This window comes from Cricetulus griseus, chromosome 3, assembly GCF_003668045.3.
Source record: "Cricetulus griseus strain 17A/GY chromosome 3, alternate assembly CriGri-PICRH-1.0, whole genome shotgun sequence".
NCBI lineage: Eukaryota > Metazoa > Chordata > Mammalia > Rodentia > Cricetidae > Cricetulus > Cricetulus griseus.
In genome coordinates, this window is record NC_048596.1 from 166,817,351 (window position 1) to 166,839,077 (window position 21,727).

The window sequence follows — 21,727 nt, forward strand, 5'->3', positions numbered from 1 at the left end:
AGCTTTGGCTGGCCGGTAACTTGTAATGCTCCTGCCTCAGCCTCCTCAGTGTTGGGATTACTTACCCTCTCTAGCTTCAAAATTCATTAAAGGAGCACATAACAATCATGGAACAAGGCACACATGCTTGGTTGAACTCTAACCCTGCCCTCAAAGTTCATATGTGAAGCCTAGTGTAACATGAATAATAAGAATCCAGAGACAGATATTGGGGTTCAAGCTGAAGATCAGGGAAGCAAAACAGCCAGAGAGTTCTTACCACTACCAAGGCTGGGGAGATCCTGTCCTCACTGTGGCTGTAGACTAATTGCCTGAATATAAGACCCTGCTCCTATCTTATATACCTCTTTAGTGCTGGGATTAAAGGCATGAGCTCTGTTTCTCTTTTAGACTGATTCACTCTCATGTAGTTCTGAGAGGCCTTGAACTCACAGAGAGCCATCTGCCTCTGATGGGGGACGTCTTTCTGAATTCTGTGAATATGTTTTTCTGATTGGTTGATGAATAAAGCTGTTTTGGCCAATGGACAGGCAGGATGTAGCCAGGCAGGAAGTATAGGTGGGACTACCAGAGTAGGAGAATTCTGGGAAGAGGAACACAGAGTCACCAAGAAGACAAAATGAAACTACCAGGAAGCTAGGATGCCCGGGCATTCTCCAGCAAGCCAAGACCATGTGGAAATAAATAGATTAATAGTTAAGGCTTAATAATTAAGAGAGAGCTATCCAGTAAGAAGCCTGAGCCATCAGCCAGATAGAATTAATATATAGCTTCTGTGTGTTTATTTGGGACTAAATGGCTGCAGGACTGGGCAGGACAGAAACTTGCATCCATATACCTCTGTCTCCTAAGTTCTGGGATTAAAGGTGTGTGCCACCTGTGCTTGACCTTTAGGGCTGACTAGTGTGGCTGGCTGTGCATTCTGATCTTCAGTGGCTTTATTAGATCATAAACAATATATCATCACAGCCTAGTCCCTGGTTCCTCAGAATATGACCACGTCTGGAGACAAGGCTTTTAAACAGGCAGTTAAGGTTATATCAGGGCCAAATGGGTGGGCCCAGTCCATATCAACTGATGTCCTTGTCAGAAGAAAATACCTGCATACTCAAGTGACATCAGGCTGTTCCCATAGAAGGTCACCCATGTGAGAGAAAGTCAGCAAAGTCATTGTTCTGGCTAGTTTTATGTCATCTTGGCACAAGCTAAACTTACCTGAAAGAAAGGGATCTCAATTGAGAAAATGCCTTCATTAGACAAGGCTGTAGGCAAGACATTGTAGGGCATTTTCATAGTGATTGATTGGGGGAGGTGCCCACCCAGCCCATTGTGGGTGGAGCCATGCCTTGTCTGGTCGTTCTGGGTTCTGTAAGAAAGCAGGCTGAGCAAACCATGGGGAGCAAGCCAGTAAGCAGCACTGTAGATGGAGTTTCTGTCCAGTCTAGTCCCACCACCCTTCAGCCCCAAATAAACACACAGGGACTTATATTAATTATAAACTGTTTGGCTGATGGCTTAGGCTTCTTACTGGCAATCTCTCTCTTAGTTATTAACCCATAACTATTAATCTATATATTTCTACATGGCCTTATCAGAGAACATCTGGCATGTCCTATCTTCCTGGTAGCGACATGGTGCATCTGGCGATCTCTCTCTGCATTCTCTCCCCAGAATTCTCATCTGGTAACCCTGCTTATACTTCTTGCCTGGCTACTGGCCAATCAATGTTTTAGTCATCAACCAATAAAAGAAACATATATACAGAAGGACATCTTCCATCACAATACCCCTCCAGGGTTTCTGCATCAACTGCTGCCTCCAGGTTCCTGCCCTGTGTGAGTTCCTGTCCTGACTTCCTTCAGTGATAAACAGTGCTATGGAAGTGTAAGCTAAATAAACCCTTTCATCCCCAAGTTACATTGGCCATGGTGTTTCATCACAGCAATAGCAACCTTAACTAAGAGAGCAATAGCACACCCTGTGAATACTTGGTAGCTGATGGCTGCCTTTGGAAGATCAGAAACGGTAGTTTACTTGGCATCTGTGGACTGCTGCATCCTTGTATGGCTCCAGGGATTGACTATTGAGAGATGACTGGTTCATGGAGTGCTATATTCACTGTGGGTTAACTCATTGGTGAGTTCATTACCAAATGGGCTATTAGAAAGGGACTAGGTCACTGGGGGCATCCCCAGTATGATCCTTCCTTCTAACTCTTTGATTCCTGGTTGCCATGAAGTGAGCAGGTCCATTCCTTCTGTGTCATCACCACAAGCCCATAAGAGTAGAGCAAGTGACTGGGGACTGAAACCTCCGAGCTCATGAGCTGAAAGAACTCCAAGTTGTCAATGTCAGATATATTGTCACAACAACAAAATGCTAATACATGGTTATGCCGGCCAAGCCACTGTGAGGAAGAAGTAGAAGTGTACAATGAATTTCTTACACATCCACCTGGGCAAGACAGCCCACTGCAGCATCGACCCCGCCTCATGATCACGAAGCTGAGTAGGGGACACAACTTGAAGCTGCCACCACTCAGCCGTGAGAGAGCCGACTGGGTACATATCACTATCCCTGTGTCATAGTTCGCTTCTGTCAGCATGACACAAACCTGTGAAGAGTTGGACTCTCCCTGAGGAGCCACCTCCATCAAGTGGGCCAGTGAACATGTCTGTGAGCATTTTCTTGATTGCTGATTGATATGAGAAGGTCCAGACCATGGTGGGTTATAACGAGAGTGAAGACGATCAGTAGTCCATAAGGTTAAAATATCTTTATTCAGATAAACACCGGCCAAGCATAAGCCAGAGTGTGCCCAGAGGCGGCAGTCTAGGGAGGCCAGAGAGAAGCGCTCCCATGTGTCTGCCGCCCCCTTAAGAACTCCCCAGGAGTCATCCTGAACCTCCCTTGACCACGCCCTGACAGGCATAGTCAAGCACACCTGTAGCTAGCTCCTAGGAGGCGGGGCTACAGTGTCTCCCTACAATGGGTAGTGGCGTCCATGGGCAGGTGAGCCTGGGTAGTCTAAGAAAAGGCACTGACCAAGCCTGGGAAGCAAGCAGTGTTCCTCCAGGGTCTGCTTCAGTTTCTGCCGTGGCTTCCCTGGAGGATGAACTGTGACAGAAGGATAAGCTATTTTTTTTTTTTTTTTTGGTACAAATGCTGCTTGGCCAATGACTAGGATTCTCATTTGTTAGCTCAGTCTTAATTATCATAAATCTATATATTTTATAAGACTTATCTTATAGAGGATGCCTTCCATTGATGTCCTCTCTTGCTGGTTGATCACATCGCACTGCTGGAGCAGGAGCCAAGGGGAAAAGGGGGATACTTCCTGGTTGTCCTTCCTTAAATATGAGTCTCTCTGCTATGTCACTTCCTGCCTGGATCACCACTTCTCTACTATATTTCCCAGAATCCTCTTTGACTCCTAGTCCTGCCTAACTTGCTGCCTCATTGGCCAAACAGTACTTTATTTATCATCTAGTAAGACAAACACATACACAGAAGCACTTCCCCCATCATTTCCTCTTTTCTGTCTAAATAAAAAGAAGGGTAACTTATCTTCTATAATAACTGACAAAAACTATAACCATAATTATCTGTCTTCAACTCTATCAAAGACCACAGAAGGATAATATATAAACTCTAGAATTGACAGAGACATCTGCTACCTGGACAGTCACCCAAAATTCCTCTGTAACGTTGGGGCATCCATCTTCAGCCCATAGGCCACAGTGTGTCTGGCACACTTCTCCATTTCAACAGGAACCCTTCAGTACTGTCTTGTTTTGTAAGTTCAGCAGTCACTTTCTTGTGGGTCCTGCATGTCCAGTTTATACAGCAACAGAGAGTCAAGGCAAGAGTAGTTTCTTGCCCAAATGGCTAGTCTTGCCATGTTGAAAGCAAACTCCATAACGAGTTTCTTTGATGTCCATCCTCCTTTCTGACGTAATTGGTGTGCCAGGAGCAGTTGTGTCTCACTGCCAAGAAAAACCTTAAACCATTTAAATGTCATATTTCTGTAGGTCTTTGAAAGGTTTGAAGAATACCTATCTATCTCAAATACATCTCTGTATATCTAGAAGACCTAACTAGCCTAATTGTAAGTTCTGACTATTATAGGTAACTATATAACCTGTATTTAATTATGTATATAATTTTAAAAGATCTGTATAAACACAATATCTAAACAGGACGAGACATATACATATCACAAAATTGACCTTAAAGTTGTATCAATAAATGAAAATCCATATCAATGCAAAGTATTCATTCCTATATCCTATTTCCCTTTTTTTCTTTAAAAAGAGATTGACTACATTCATTATCATTTATAACCAACCCCATTTAAATGAAAACAAACATTTATAAACAATATTTGGGGATTTGGGTGTCGTTCTTTCTAAACTGCTTCCTGCTGATTGGGGGCGATGTTCATGCCATAGGGATCATGATGTAAGTTGGGTCACTGCTTCAGGGGGTCTTGTTTGATTAAACCATATTAGTCTGGAAGGAATCCACAGCTTTTCATTTTCTGTGGAAACACAAATAGAAATTCTTTTTCCAAGTAGCCTGTCCTTAGACTTAAATTTTGAAGTCAAAGCATTTTTAAAATGTATAAGTTGGATTAATTTAGCAGCATTTACAATCAAATGTATTTTAGCAGCAGTAAGTCTTTCCTCAGCAATCAAACAATTTAAAGACAGCAATATGGCATATAGTATCTAGATTCTCTGTGTATTTTCCATTTTTATGTGGCTTTTCTATTATTCTACTTTTACTTCCTTTTGTTTCTTTTTTTCTGAGACAGTGTTTCTCTGTGGAAATCTGCCTGCCTCTGCTTTTGGAGTGCTGGGATTAAAGGTGTGTGCCACCACACCCAGCTACTCTATTTCTTCTTGTTACTTTTTCTCTTGTTAGACCCCCGAAAACTCAAGTATCCGGGGTCTCAGGCCAGGTTCGCGGTCACCCCAATCACCAGGCGGATTCGAGAGCTTGCTGCAAACTGCACGGGGCTTTATTGTAATTTAACGAGCTAACCCTATGTTAGCTCGGGTCTTTCACCCACCCGCCATGGCAGACGGCTAGAAAAGACGGCTCCTACGGGCTCCCAAAAGATCTTATAGGGCAGCGTAAGGGGAGTGTCTAGGGGTACGCACAGGCTCATGATTGGTGTGCTTCCAGGCTTGGAGGGCTTGCCCTGTGTTGATTGGTCAACTGGTTGTTATGGCTCATAGGCCCTCCCAGGGTGGTTGCTATGCTCTCTACGTCATTGTCGTGCGCTTGTCCGTAAAGCACACCCAGGGTCGTAAAGCATAGCGCCACCAGGTAACTTCTGATTGGCTCCCTGTCACGAGACAGGCATCTGACTTTCTAGTGACTAACTTCTGATGGGTTCCTTGTCACACGACAGGCATCTGACCTCTAAGTGACCAAGGCAGGTTTATGGCAAGCACGTGTTCGGCTGTTATGGCTGCCAAAAGGGAAGCCGGTTCCTTCACTCTCACAAGTCTACATATATTTTTAAATGCAGTGTTAATCTTTAGAGGTTTTTCTTTATCTGGATCTGTCTTTACTGTAAATCTTTACCTTTTTCTGGCCACCAGTCTTTTAATTGTTAAACAACACCGCCAAAATTAAAGTGGCGGCTTTCTTAGCTGCTGTTTTCCTTTTTTGTTTTTTGTTTTCCCACTTTTGCTGAGTCAGGCAATCTCTCTTAAAGCAACCACTCAAGCCTCTGCTTGTCTCTAGCAAAACAGAGACCACCCAAGAAAATGCTGCTAACAAGAAGTAGTGCTTGTCTCTGATCTTTTGCTGCTTAAATCCCTTTTTAAGCTTTTGTGAAGTTAAATGGAAGTTTATAACACTACCTGCAGCTGCCCGGGTTCTGCGGCTGTTTGACTAGTCTCCAGAAGGCAGCTTGTGGCGGCGAGAGCTCAGAATCCTAACCCTAGTACCCTCAAGGGCTGCAGGCCATCTCGGGAGTGCTGAGTCCAAAACCCAAGAGCACAGGGACGGTGGGGCAGAGAGAGCATATGGAAACTGCTCTGATGCCTCTCAGTGGCCCTACAGGGCAGGCTGTGTCGGCAGGTTTCCCTCTTCCTCTGGGAACCTTGGGGCATGGGGTGATCCTGCTCACTGACACCATTCTGTTACGATAAATCTTTCCGCCAAAGCCGCCCGAATCCCACTGTCACGTGGGCGACCTCAGTCGCCTGAGTTCTGCCCACCGAATTAGGCCCCAAATTAATACAGAGAAACTTGTATTAGGTACAAATGCTGCTTGGCCAATGACTAGGATTCTCATCTATTAGCTCAGTCTTAATTATCATAAATCTTTATATTTTATAAGACTTATCCGACACCTTCCATTGGTGTCCTCTCTTGCCGGTGGATCACATTGTGCTGCTGGAGCAGGAGCCAAGGGGAAAAAGGCAAGGATAAGCTAAATTAATCCCTTGCCTCCCCTAGTTGATTTTGGTCAATGTTTGATCATTAGAGAAAAACAAACTAAGATGCTCTGGAATGGACACAAATTCAAAATTCATCTTTTGGGAGGTGGGGTGGGACAGGGTTTCTCTGTGTATCCATGGGTATCCTGGAACTCGATCTGTAGACCAGGCTGGCCTAGAACTCACAGAGATCTGCTTGCCTCTGCTTCCTGAGTGCTGGGATTAAAGGTGTGTGCTACCACCACCTGGTGGTGTTTTGTTTTTAGAAGTTTTTATTTATTTAGTTTTATTTCATGTGTAGGTATATTTTGCCTGCTTGTTAGGCTTTGTACAATGTTCATGCAGGATTCCCCAAGGCCACATAGTCCCAGCTAGTCCCCAGCTCCATGGTTGAGCCCTCCTCCCAACCCCAGAGGACTTCCTCCAAGCAGGTCCAGGCCATATAAGACAAACTAGAACTGTAATGTCCCCGCTTCTGTCCACAGTGACCCTTCCCCAGGCCAAGGTCAACTCAGCTCATCCCCAGCCCTGCTGCCGCTGGGCACCCACCCCCAATCCCAGTGGATATCAGCCACTGAGGCACAAAACACACCAGAATGGGTGAGTGAGCTGCCTACCAGAGGAACTGCACCCCTCCCTGGATTCTGCACCCCCTCCCTAAGCCACACCATCTCAGCTAGTCCCCTGCCCTGTGGCTGGGTCCTCCCCTCTACCCCAGAAGAGTTCTGCCAAGCAGGCCCAGACCACACAATCCAGAACAGGTGAGTGACCTGCCTACTAGTGGAACCCCACACCCCCCTCACCCTGCCACCTCCCACCTCCCACCCCTGCTTCACCAGGCAAATGCCTGTCCCTGGCCTTGCTGCTGCTGGGTCCTGCCCTCAACCCCAGCTGATTTCTACCAGTGAGGCGCAGACCACACCAGCCACAACTGCTTTCACCATTTGACAAGTGGCCCTTCCCCAGAATGCCAGCAGATTCCATACACCCAGACACAGATCACACCATTCAAAAGAACAGACCCAATAGTGATCCTTTACTGGAGGCCAGGCTAGTCCTAGGTATCCCAGAAGACTCGGCCTTTAGTGGAGGCCAGGCCAGATCTAGAAACCCAAGGAGACTCAGGCTTTACTGGAGGCAAAACCAGATCCAAAGACCCAAGAAGACTTGGGCTTTGCCAGAGGCCAGACCAGATCAAGGAACCCAAGACCCCTAAAACTCTAACAGAGACACCCTACTGTACCTGAAGACTCACCAGTCACCAGAACCCTTGGCCACTTAGGCCAGTGAGGAAACAGAAACCAAGGAACAAAATACCCATCCAACAAAAACAAATGGGAATCAACACCTAGACCTATAATCACCCCAAATCCAGATGTCTAAATGTCAGTGTAAGAACACAATCAATAACAGAAGGGGCAATATGTCACCAGAGCCCAGCTATCCTATAACAGCAAGACCTGAACATTCATTCCAACACAGCTGAAGCACAAGAAAACGACCTTAAAAATAATTTTATGAGGATGATAGAGGTCCTTAAAGAGGAAATGGAAAAATCCCTTAAGGAAATGGAAAAAAAAAGACAACTAAAAATTGGAAGAAAACAATAAATCTCTTGAAGAATGTCAAGAAGGGGGGCTCACGATGCGCGCGTGCCCTCCGCCTCGTCCACCGCTGCCGCTCCTTCTGCCGCTCCTGGTGCTGCCTGTGTGCTCCCTCAGTGCTGGTGCCTCTTTTGTGAAGCAGCAGCCGAGGAGACTCTGGAGCTCGCTATGGCCGACGAGAAACCCAAGGAAGGAGTCAAGACTGAGAACAACGATGATATTAATTTGAAGGTGGCGGGGCAGGGTGGTTCTGTGGTGCAGTTTAAGATTAAGAGGCATACACCCCTTAGGAAACTAATGAAAGCCTATTGTGAAAGGCAGGGATTGTCAATGAGGCAGATCAGATTCCGGTTTGATGGACAACCAATCAATGAAACACACACCTGCACAGTTGGAAATGGAGGCTGAAGATACGATTGATGTGTTCAGCAGCAGACAGGAGCTGTCTACTAAAAAGGGAACCTGCTACTTTACTCCAGAATTTTGTTATAGACCAAGAACACATTCGCAATTAGAAAGCCGCAATTTGGTTCCACCACATCCTGACGACTACAGTATAGTTTTCTCTATTCTTTCATTTTCCTGTCCCCATTTCTTTATTGTACATAAAGTAACCGGTGTATGTGCACAGGCATATTGTGCTTTTTTTCTTTTTTAAACTAAATGGGCAATGTTCTGTTTTGATTGACCACAGATGGAGATGGTCTAGGGAAAGTACTGGTTCTGTGAAAATACCACCCTTTCTCCATTAGTGGCTTACTCATTCAGCTCTTATCTGTATTTTTCAGTAAGTTATTTTGCTTTCAATGTTTTAACAAAAGAACCCAACAACAAAATCCTTGCATACCTTGTTCGATTGGAGAATTTTAATGTTTTTCATTTATTATTGTAAAACCAAGGACAATTTTTTTTTGTATGTAGCTGTTACATGTAGGGCAATCTGTCTTTTAGAAGGGATAATTACTCTTGAACAAAATGATCCTAGATAGTTTCACCTTCAAGTCAAGCATTTAGTTGTTTAAATAAACTTCTTGCTTAAAAAAAAAAAAGAATGTCAAGAAAACTAAGAAAAAACTCAAACAGTTGACAGAAACAAATAAAACTATTCAAGACTTGAAAATGGAAATAGAAGCAATAAAGAAAACACAAACTGAGGGAATTCTGGAAATGGAAAACCTGGGTAAGCAAACAGGAACTACAGATGCAAGCATCACCATCAGAATGCAAGAGAAAATCTCAGGCATTGAAGATAAAATAGAGGAAATAGATTAACTGGGTCAAAGAAAATGTTAAATCTAAAAAATTCCTAACACAAAGTATCTAGGAACTCCAGAACACCATGAAAAGACCAAACCTTGGAACAGAAGAAGAAAAAGAAGCCATGCTGAAAAGTCCAGAAAATATATTCAACAAAATCATAGAAGAAAATTTTCTCAATGTAAAGAAGGACAAGCCTATAAAGGCATAAGAAGCTTACAGAACACCAAATAGACTGGACCAGAAAAAATGTCCCCTCACCACATAATAATCAAAACACTAACCATACAGAATAAAGAAAGAATATTAAGAGCTGCAAAGGAAAAAGGTAGATAGATAGATAGATAGATAGATAGATAGATAGATAGATAGATAGGCAGACTTATCAAAATAACACCAACTTCTCAACGGAGACTCTAAAAGCCAGAAGACCTTGGGCAAACCTCTTGTAGACTTTAAGAGACCACAGATGCCAGCCCAGACTACTGTACCCAGCAAAAGTTTCAATCACTATAGATAGAGCAAACAAGATATATCATAACAAAGTCATATTGATCAATCTCTATCCACAAACCCAGTTCTACAGAATGTACTAGAAGGAAAACCCCAACCCAAAGAAATTAACTACACCCACAAAACCACAGGCAATACACAAGCCCACATCAGAGGGAAACATTCCCCACACACCCACGCCCTACTACCACCACTACCAACAACAATAACAACAATGAAAATAATAGGAATTAGCAATCACTGACATTAATATTTCTCAATATCAATGGACCCAATTTACCAATAAAAAGACACAGGCTAACAGAATGGATATGAAAACAGGATTCATCCTTGTGCTGCACACAAGAAACACACCTCAACATCAAAGACAGACATTATTACCTCATAGTAAAGAGCAGGAAAAGGATTTTCCAATCGGACAAACGGAAGAAGAAAGCTGGTGTAGCTATCCTAATATCTAATAGACTTCAAAGCAAAACTAATCAAAAGAGATGGAGAAGGACATTTTATATTTATCAAAGGAAAAATTCACCAAGATGGTGTCTCAATGCTGAACATCTATGCCCTAAATATAAGGGCACCCACGTCTGTAAACGAAACATTACTAGGGGCTGAAGAGATGGCTCAAAGGTTAAGAGTACAGGCTGCTCTTCCAGAGGTCCCAAGTCCAATTCCCAGCAACCACATGGTGGCTCACAACCACATGCTATGAGATCTGGTGCCTTCTTTTGGTGTGCAGATATACATGGAAGCAGAATGTTGTATACATAATAAATAAATAAAATCTTTTTAAAAAAGAAACATTACTAAAGTTAAATCACACATCGACCCTCACACATTAATAGTGGGAGACTTAAACACTCAACTCTCAACAATAGACAGATTGTCCAGACAGAAACTAAACAGAGAAATAACAGAACTAATAGATTTTATAACTCAAATGGACCTAGTAGTTATCTACAGGACATTTTACCCAAACACTGAAGAATATACCTTCTTTTCAGCGCCTTCTCCAAAACTGGCCACATACTTGTGTAAAGGAGACTTTTTCACATGTAGCCCAGTCCCACTTGACCAGTTTCTCTCCACCCGCCTGGTCCCCAAAGCTGTTTATAAGATAACCATTCAGAGACTTAATATATATTTATAATTGTTTGGTCAATGGCTTAGGCTTATTATTAACCAGCTCTCTCTCTTATAAATTAACCCATTACTACTAATCTGTGTATCACCAAATGGCTGTGGCTTACTGCTGATGCCCTGGCATCTTGCCTCCCCAGTGGCTACATGGTATCTCTTTGTGACTACAGCTTCCTTCTCTCTTTATCTTTGTTTGGAATTCCTGCCTACGTACAATTTGCCTGTCCATTGGATGAAACAGCTTTATTCATCAACCAATAAAAACAACACATATTTGCAACATACAGGACATCCCACATCATACTCCTTCACAAAGCAAGTCTTAACAGATACAAAAAAATAAAATTGGAATAATCCCCTGTATCTTATCAGGTCACCATGGTCTAAAGTTAGAATTCAAGAGCAACACAAACTACAGAAAACCTCATGGAAACTGAACAACAGCAATAGCAACAACAACAACAACAACAACAAAAACTTGCCCAAAAATCAAGTCCGAGTGGTTAAAAAACCTCAACATAAATCCAGATACAATGAACCTGATAGATGAGAGAGTGGGAAGTAGACTTGAGCATATTGACATAGGAGAAAATTCCCTGAACAGGACACCAGTAGCACATACAGTAAGATCAATGCTTAATAAATGGGACCTCCTGAAACTGAGAAGCTTGTGTAAGGCAAAGGACACCATCAATAGAACAAAACAGCAGCCTACAGTATGGGAAAAAATCTTCACCAACCCCACATCTGACAGAGGGTTAATATTCAAAATATATAAAGAACTCAAGAAACTAAGCATCGAAAAACCAAATAATCCAATTAAAAATGGGGTATGGACCTAAATAGAGAATTCTCAAGAGAAGAATCTCAAATGACTGAGATAAACTTAAAGAAATGTTCAACATCCTTAGCCATCAGGGAAATGCAAATCAAAATGACTCTTCCAACTGTAAGAATAACGAAGATCAAAAACAGAAATGGCAGCCTATGTTGGAGAGGATGTGGAGTAAGGGGAACACTCTTCCACTGCTGGTGAAGTGCCAACTTCTACATTCACTTGGAAACCAACATGGTGATTTTCAGAAAATGAGAATCTACCTCAAGACCCAGTGATACCACTCTTGGGCATATACCCAAAGGATGCTCCATCATTCCACAAGGACATTTGGTCAACCATGTTCATAGCAGCTGTGTTCATAATAGCCGGAACCTGGAAACAACCTAGATGCCCCTCACCTGAAGAATGGATAAGGAAAATGTAGTACATTTACACAATGGAGTATTACTCAGCTGTTTAAAAACAATGACATCATGAAATTTGAAGGCAAGTGGGCTGAACTATATAAAATTATCCTGGATGAGGTAACCCAGACTCACTCATAAGTGGATTTTAACTGTAAAGTTAAGGATAACCATGACACAATCCACAAACCCAGAGAGGCTACGAAACAAGGAGGGCCCAAGACAGGGTTGGCAGGAACACATGGATTTCCTTGGGAAGGGGAAATAGAGGAGATCTCCTGTATGGACTGGGGACAGGTGAGCATGGGAACTTGAGGGATTGGGTTGGGGAGTGTGTGGAGGGGGAGAGTGCTGAGAGAGAAGACTAGAAAGGAGGGACTTAAGGAGTTGGGTAGAAGCCTGATGCAAGGGAAACCCCAACAAATCTACAAGGATGACCCCAGCTAAAACTCCTGCCAGAAGTGGATGCATAACCTGGACTGGCTATCCTGTGATTGGATTGATGATTACTCCAGTTGTTATCAGAGAACCTTCATCCAGTAACTGATGGAGGTGGATTCAGACACCTGGGGCCAAACATTGGGCCTGGCTTGGGAAGTCCTGCTGAGGAGAGGGAAGAGGGATTGTAGGAGCCAGTGGGGTCAGGGACATAGAAGGAAACCCCACATAGAACCAGCTAACCTGGCTCTGGGAACTTACAGAGTCTGAGCCAACAACCAGGGAGCCTGTATGGGATGGACCTAGCTTTCTGCATGTATGTGGCAGTTGTGTAGCTTGGTTGATTTGTGGGACTCCTGGCAATGGGAGCAGGGGCTATCCCTGGTGCTTTGGCTGGTTCTTGGGACATGCTGGATTACCTTGCCTAGCCTAAATACGTACGTGTGTGTGTGTGTGTGTGTGTGTGTGTGTGTGTGTGTGTGTGTGTGTGTGTTTGGTCTTACTGCAGCCTGATATGCCATGCTTTTCTGATGCCCATGGGAGGCATTTCTGAGTAAATATGGAGGAGGGATAGATTAGAGAGGAGGAATGGAATGGAGTGGTAGGGAGAGGAGGGAGGGGAGGCTGCAGTCAGGATGTAAAAAGCAACAAATCAATGTTTATTCAGTAACAACAGCGGCCAGAAGAGGGCATCAGATCTCCTGGAACTGGAGTTACAGACATTGGTAAATTACACTGGGTTCTAGGAATTGAACCAGGGTCCTCAGGAAGAGCAGCAAGCACTCTAACTAGGGAGCCACCTCTCCAGACTTGCATTGTGTTCTCTTGATAGCCATCAGCAATATAGAAGGCTGAGCTGGTGACATGAAGAAACAGGCAAAACAGCAGCGGAGACAGAATGATCTGGTGGCCAAGCTAGAGAAGCTGCAGAAGTTTGAGGATTTTTAACTTCAGCACTTGTATGCTGGGGACCATCTGTAGTGTACGAGTCTTTGTCTTGGAGTTCTAGACTCTGGCAGAAGCCTTAGGGTCAAGAGACTGTCATTACTGCATCGATAGAATGGGAGCTCTGAACCTGACTTTCAGAAGGACTTAGTTCTTCACATCTTTGAGACAGATGAGGAATGTCTTAGTTACTCTCTCATTGCTGTGATAAAATACCCTGACAAAAGCAACTCAAGGGAGAAGAGGTCAGTTGACAATCCCTAGGGACCATAGTTCACTATGGTGGAGAAGACATGGCAGAGAGAGCATGGTGGCAGGAGCAGGAGGGTGGCTGGTCACATTGCAGCCACACTTAGGAAGCAGAGAGTGAATGGGAAGTGGGATGGGGCTATGAAGCTTCAGGGCTCACCCCCAGTGGTCTACTTCTTCCAGGGAGGCTCTACCCCTTAAAAATTCCAAGAACTTTCCCAAACAGCACCACCTGCTGGGGGACAAGTGTTCAACACATAAACCTATGAGGGACATTTCATATTCAAACTGCCAGGGGATCTACCTCTTACTGGTGCTTACAGGACTGTTAAGAGTCACTATTAATTCTAAGTTCTTGTAAGCATGCCTTCTGATGTTTGCTCTATTATAAATGAACAAAGACAATAGGGCATGGGGGAGATTTGACTTCCTAATTGACAGCTGTACAGACTCTATCCTGGTACCCTGGCTGCTTTGAACCAAGAAGTGTCAATCAAGCGGGCAGCCAGACTAACCTTATAGCTCCAGCTGTCTTGAACACTCCACAGATGTCTTGAGGAAGATGCACAACACTTGCAGCTCTTTGCCACCGACCTGTGGCCTCAGTGTGACGGGTGCACTGCAATTTCCCTGAGCCATTCTCACACCAGACAAAGGGGAGATATTCTCTGGTAGCATAGCAGAGGGTTGTGACTGACCAGTGTAAACACAATCCTTCATTTGCACAAAGGCCTGGTGGTGATTGGTGTGAACTAGCTGTTCAGCTGGCACATGGGCCGTTTGGGAGACACCTCCTGGGCTGACTTCTGGTGCTGTGACAGTCAACCCAACAAACTGATCCTCTCAAGTGGCCCTGTCTGCTTTTACTAGCCATCAGTAGTGGGCTGGGCTGATCCGGTGAAGTGATGGAAGCAGAGGTGGCGGTGCAGACACGGGAGTAACAGCAGCTGTGACAGTGCAACATCTGGTTGGAGAGCTACAGAAGCAGCAGAGCTGGAGAGTTGGCAGTTTTGACAGGTGCAGAAATACTGGAGCTACATTGGGGCTGGCTAGTGACTTCAGTGGTCACAGACCTGGCGCCACAGAAGTAATGGACCAAGATGGCTACAGAACTACAGGAACAGCTAGTGGCCTTGAGAGTGCAGACGTGGGGCTGGTAAGAGCAGTGGTGAAGTGACAGGCAGCAGGTAAGTAGGGACAACAGCAGAGTGGTAGAGAAGATAGCACCATCAGCATCAGCAGCGGCAGTGGCAGAGGCCTCAGCTGTGGTGATGGAGGCCCAGGAGCAGCAACACTAGTCTCTGTCTAGGACTACACAGGAGTAGAAACACTTAGTGCTGTAGGGCTAAACACCTGGGTCCCTGATGGTCCTACGAGGCTCAACCCACTGCTACCCTGCTCAGTGCTGCCCTCCTCCCCCACTGCTCCACTCCTACCCACTGCTGCCAAGAAGCCAAGGCTATAAAACCCTCTGAAGAGTACAGCAGAAAATCTCTCTTCACCTGCTACTATCTCTCCCCATGCAAAGCAAAGGGACTCCATACAACAGACTGGGCCATCTTCAGGCTGGCAGTACTAGTTCTGGGAAGGAGAATCTAATGGCTGTACCCCATGCAAGGGGCTCCTGTTATCCCCCACAATCCATGGCTATGTGAGGGTAGGCTGGCACACATAGAGCCTATGGTGGTCTGAATGAGAATGCCTCCAATAGACTCATATGCTTGAATTCTTGGCCCCCAGTTGGTGGAACTGTTTGGGAAGGATTAGGAGGTATGGCCTTATTGGAGGAAGTGTATCACTGGGGGCAGGCTTCCCAGTGTGCCTCCCTGTGACTTCAACCTGCAGAACAAGATGTGAGCTCTCAGCTGTTCCTTTGCTCTGCCACCATGGTCTCTGACCCTCTGAAACCAGAAGCTTCAAATTGAACACTTTCTTTTTATAGGTTGCTGTGGTCATGGTGTTTTATCACAGCGATAAAAAAGTAACTAAGAGAGTCCCACTTAATATCAAGATTGATGCTACAAAAACACAAAATGATTCAATAATATTCAAGATGGTCACAACCTCTCAGAGAGCAAAACTGGGTCCCAACACCTTGGCCCTAACATTCCTCTTGATTCTAATCATGGTATCTGCTGATATACAAGTGGCAGGCAAAAGGCACCTGTCTATAAGAGGCCCAGCAGTGATGTGAATGTGGGAATCCAGCCAGGTGTGAGCCAGGAGATCTAAGAGCACCATCTCTTAACATAGGCTATCCTGGCACGTGAGTCTTATCTGCAGTCTAGCACTCAGGACGTTGAGGCATGAAGATTAGGTTCAACACCACCTTGGGATACAAAGTGAGGCTTTATTCAACAAACTAAAAGCAAACGAAACAGCTAAAGAACAAACAATAAAAAACAAAACAAAACAAAAACTAGGGGCTGGAGAGATGGCTCAGTGGTTAAGAGCACTTGCTGCTATTGCAGACCTGGGTTCAGTTCCCAATACCCACATGGTGGCTCACAATGACCCGTAACTCCAGTTCCAGGGGATCTGATGCCCTGTTCCAGATTTGGTGGGCACAAGGTATGCAAATGGTGCACAGACATACATGCATGTGAAATACCCATACAATATAAACCAACCAACCAGTCAGTCAATCAACCAATCTCTTAGCTCTGGGTGAAGTAAAAAAACATTCAATGTGGTATAAGCATAAATTCTGGGCTGATACACAGTTGTGACTAGAAAAGTCACATCACTCATTCCTTTACCAGCTCATTAGCCCTTGCAATGTAAAGGAGGAGTGGGCATGGCATTTGCCTTCTTTAGAACCTTGCTTGTGGGCTGCAGCAGAGAGCAATGATAAGCATGAGAGAGGGAGACGGAGAGAGAATTTACCACAGCTGATCCTCTAGAGTTGAGCCGGTGCTCCTAAGGCAGGAGAGGTAGCTACACTGGCCACACTTTTTAATTTGGCATATTGGTCTTGCCCAGGTGGGAAGCATGTACCAGAAAAAAGGGGCATCTGTTAGTCTTCAAAACTCTCTGCCCCATAATTCTCTTGGTTTGACTGTGTGACCCTCCTTCCCCCTGAAAGGCATCTGTAACCTCTCTCTCTGCCATTCAGGTGCAGGGCCAGATTTGACTGTTAATTTGCACTATGCAAACAAACCCATGGGCAAAGCACCATTGTTGGCATTTAAAACACAACTTACAAAAACGGAGAGAAGAGTGCACTGAAGAACCAAAGAAACTGTCACTCATCTGTGGCCTTCTGTGCATTCAGTCTGTCATTGCTCTGCCACCTAGAACAGATGCAAGGGAGCATCTCAATTAACAGGGTCTTCATAGAGGAGGTGGTGGCTTGGTGAAAACTTTGTGGAGCCTCAGGGAGGCCCCAGACTACAGGGTGCTTCTCTGCCCACATAGGTCACCACTCTTAGCTGATCTTCCCTGGGACCTCCGCCTGCAACTCAGTAAAAGGAGCAGAAGATGAGTGTTAGCACACAGCAGTCTGCTTAACAATAAGCCCCTCTGTGACAGATGGGGACAGTATACATTTTCTAGTCACATGCATCCCTCTGCTTGTCCCCTCCCGCCTGCAAATTGCTCACCCAGGAAACCCACCCAATAGTGGAAGAGCCTCAGATACACATTTGCAGGGACAACCTGTTGAAAGTGAGATCACGAGATATGACATCTTTTGGCTCCTAGCACACCACCGGCACGTAATCAAGAGCCATTTCTGAAGGAGCCGGGCTTGTCACTTCCTGGGTGGGCCAGGTCCATGGGTCGCTAACTTGACAGTTTACTCCCAAAGAAGGGTTGGGAGGCTAGACACAGATTGGCTAGCTCTGATCTCAAATCCACCTAGACCCTCATGCTCACCTTGCACTGTGGGGCCATGATGTCCACTTTCTCGGAGGCTGGAGGGGTCTAGGAGAGTGGAGTCCTGTTTCAAGTTCTTCACATAGCTGCTTACATACTCCATATGTGATTTAAATAGTTCAAAAGATTATTTTCCTCATTTGATGTCTCTCTACGCAATCCATTGTCCCAGCTACTGTTGTTGAGATTGTCAGTGGACCCAGCTGCTGGAGATCCCAGGGAAAGGTCTCTGTTTCTAGGAGGAAGGCATTTCTGCTCTTGAGACACATGGTGGAAAACAACTGTAGGTGGAAGAAGCGGAGACCCAGTTAAGAAATGGAATCAAGTGCTGTTCTGCTGGAATTGCCACTGTGACCCACGAGTCCGTCACCTCATTTGTAGGTAGAGCCCCAGTTCCTCATGGTGGGAAGTGAACTGGGAGTGTCTGGATTCCTTCATCCCTTATACTCTATCATCTTTGGTTCTAAAGACGTTGAATTAGAACCAGATGTGGTGCCATAGATGTAAAATCTCAGCACTTTACAGGGTCTTAGCCCAACCACAGAAGGCTGAGCTGGGTCTGAGGAAAGGTAAGTACACAGCTCACCCATTTCCCAGTCCCCCAGGATCCCGGAGACAATCAGACGAAGCAGGGAGTCTAGTCAAGCAGGAATTTGTTTATTGCCCCACACAAGCATCTTTTAAAGCAAAAGACCACAGAGCAGGGAAAACAGCCAGCCAATGGTTTTAAAGGTTAGCCTATCTCATGCCTAGGTGCCCTATGCTTTACTTAGTGAACATGAGCCATTTATGCAGTGACCTCATCTGGTTGGATCTTGGTGACCAATCACCCTTTTTTGTAAACTTCAGGACTCACCCTCCTGACTTCCCCTCAGCACCATCTTTAACTGGCTCTTGTGCCCTTCACACTTGAGAAGCTGAAGCAGCAGGATTGTGAGTTTGAGGCCATCGTGGGCTACATGGGTAGGTCCCTTCATAGACAAATAAACAACACCTCAGACTTCAGAGAAACTTCTCTGACTCTGTAGAAGGAGAGGGAGGTTTAGACCATGCTCTGGTAATTAGCTGCCCCTGTAGGAAGCTGTCTGCTGAGTAGGGGGTGCGTGCATGCATGTATGCAAGGGGAGGGGCTAAAGGTGGAGATCACCCAGGTATTTTCCAGACTTCACAAGTGGATCTGAAGATAAAGGGATTAGCCAGGTAGACTAACCTGTATTAAAAAATTCTGAATAAATCAAATGTGATCAGCTGTGTCAGGTGGCTTGCAGAAATCAATGCTGGCTACTCTAGCAACAAGTTCTGATCTACTGCTCCCAGTGTCTTCTGAGGATAGTTACCTTGGTAACTGAGCTGCAGGATGGGACCAGGCCAGAATGAAAGGCATTAAAAATAATGTCTCTCCAAGTGAAACTAATTTGTTTGCTGACAAACAAAGACCAAAATCATCTCAACACTTTAATGCTGGTGAGACATCAGAAAATGGTTTACACTTATCACCCCTGTTGTGGTAGTATGATGTTTTTTCTTACTCTCTTTTCTCTTTTAAGGGCCCACGACCCAGCTCCCAAATAAATCACATGTGGAGGCTTATTCTTAGCTGTGAGTGCCTTAGCTTGGCTTGTTTCTTGCCAGCGTTTCTTAATCTAAATCATCCCATCTATCTTTGGCCTCAGAGCTTTTTGCTTTCTTTATTCCTGTATACCTTTCCTTTCCTGGCTGGGTGGTTGGGTGGCTGGGTGGCTGGGTGGCTAGCCCTTAATGTCCTCCTCTCCTTGTTCTCGCCTTTGCTCTCTTCTTTCTCGATTCTCCTTCTACTTATACATCTTCCCTGTGATGTTTTCATTCAAAACAAGCAGGTCCAGTCATCTCCACATACTGGTTCCCTGATTGGGACATGGAGGTGCTACTCTACCAGGTGGGCAGGTCTAGCTTCAAAGCCGATTTCCCCTCACACCTCACATTTCATTGTCAGCCTTACCTAATCCAGAGTGCAACCTCACTCACCACCCAGCCTGCTCATCATTTTTCCTTCTCTTCTTGCCCACTTGGATCATGGCTGCAACTTGTGTTAGTCAGCCTTCTGTCACCATGATGAAAACGCCTTTGAAAGTCAACCTAAGGGAGGGGGAAGTGATTTGGGCTCATAGTTCAACCCATGGTCACTGGTTCCATTGTTCCTGGGCCATGGTGAGGCAGAGCATTGTGGGAGGAGTGTGTGATGGAGCAGAGATGCTAACCTCATGGCAGCAGGAGACAGAGGGAAAGGGTCCAGGGACAAGACACACTCTTCAGTGTCATATTCCTAGTGACTTACCTCTTCCAAATAGGCCTCACTTCTTAAGATTGCCACCACCTCCCTGCAGCATTACCAGCAGGGACTGAGCCATCCATATATAGGCCTTTGGAGGGCAGTTAAGAGCTAAAGCATGACAAGCTTCTTATCCAGTGTGTGCATTGTTACAGATGACATACATGACAGCTCCGAGGCCTCTGCCTCCTAAGTGATGGAATTGAAGGCAGGCACCTGTGCTCTTGCTTGAGTACTCGGAGCACACCTTTTTGCTTGCTGTGTCCCCTGCTAGGAAACTTCTTTTTCCAGACAGCTATGAAACTCACTTCCTCACTCTTCAGACAACACACGCAGAGGTCTTGGGGCACTCTGTCTGTACCAGGGGTCCCGTTTGCTCTTCCTACCTCCTTCTCCACTCCTCTTCCCTCCTTTTTGGCAGTCCGTCTCGATGGTGGAGCAAGCCACATGTTCACTCACCTACCTTGTATGCCATCTTGTATGCCTCCCGAACTTGAAAGCCCTCTCCATGAAGATGGGAAGGCTTGTCTGTTGCCCATAGCTGGGTCCTTGGATCTGCAGCAATGCGCACACTGGATATTCAACAAGCCCTTGAGGAAATGAACAACTCACTGTCTGGTGTGGTTCTCTGGGCAGTGGCTGCTACCTCCCCTGTGGTCTTTGAGTGGCTTCCCTGCCAGGATCTCCATGTGAGTTGTTTTGCTTTCTGTTCAGCACTTGCCACCTGCTAAGCAGTCCTTGACTGTGCCAACCTCATATGCTAGCACCTGTTCTATCTTCAGCATGGGACTGAGGTCTTCCCAGAGCCTAAGGGCAGTGAAGTGTGTGGGCCAGTCAGGGGTTGAGTAGCCACAGGCCCAGCCTGAGGGGCAGGGCAGGTACTGCTCAGTGAGTTCCCAGGCACCCACTTTCATCAACCTGTGCCAGGCACTGATGGGGATTTGGGTTTCTCAAGAGAAAATGGCAATTTGGTTGCTGTGTTCGAGACAGGGTCTCCTGTAGCCAGAAATGGCCTCACATTCACTATGAAGTTGAGGATGACCTTGAACTCTCGGGTGCCAAGATTACAGGCCAGTGCCACCATATCTGGCTTGGTTTTGCTGTTTTTAAATTATAGGCTTCCTAACTTTGAGAAACAGAAAACCAGAAGACTTCTCAGTAACTAAGGTTTTAATTAATAACACCACAAGAGCCACCAGTTTGTGACCTCCTGTACTCTGCTGACCCTGCAGAAGAATGCTTCTGTTGCCTGGGTTGTCCCTGGGCTGGGATTCATTTTTATCTTCCATCTGATTGTTTTATAGAGATCCTAGTAAGTGAAGACCCTTGTTTGGGGAGTTCAGGCTTATCCTATCTGTCCATGGCCTTTCCTAAGGAGCATGCATCATGCATGGGCAAGCAGACCTGTGGGAGCGAAGCCTTAGCCCAGGTACATTTGAGAGTAGCTAAATTAAGGGGATTAAGACTGAAGACTGAACAGTTACATGGGTATTGGGCAGAGGAGAGGAGAAAGGCTGAAAATGATGCAGTGCTGTGGAGGTTTTATTTACCAAGAACTGTGACTCAATTATACTGTATCTTTAGTAAAATCCTCATAGATGATACAACATTGTACCTGTGGAATTTGTTCTGAGGGAGCTTGATGTGGAAAAGGGGCCTCCTGGCATGTGAGTCACTGGGAAAACAGGAAGAGGAAA

The 21,727-nt window shown here is 45.3% G+C and overlaps 1 pseudogene; it reads left to right on the forward strand.

The window, feature by feature from the left end:
• Window positions 1-8,230: 8,230 nt before the first annotated feature.
• LOC100770788 lies at window positions 8,231-8,645 on the forward strand (annotated as a pseudogene).
• The last annotated feature ends 13,082 nt before the right edge of the window (window positions 8,646-21,727 follow it).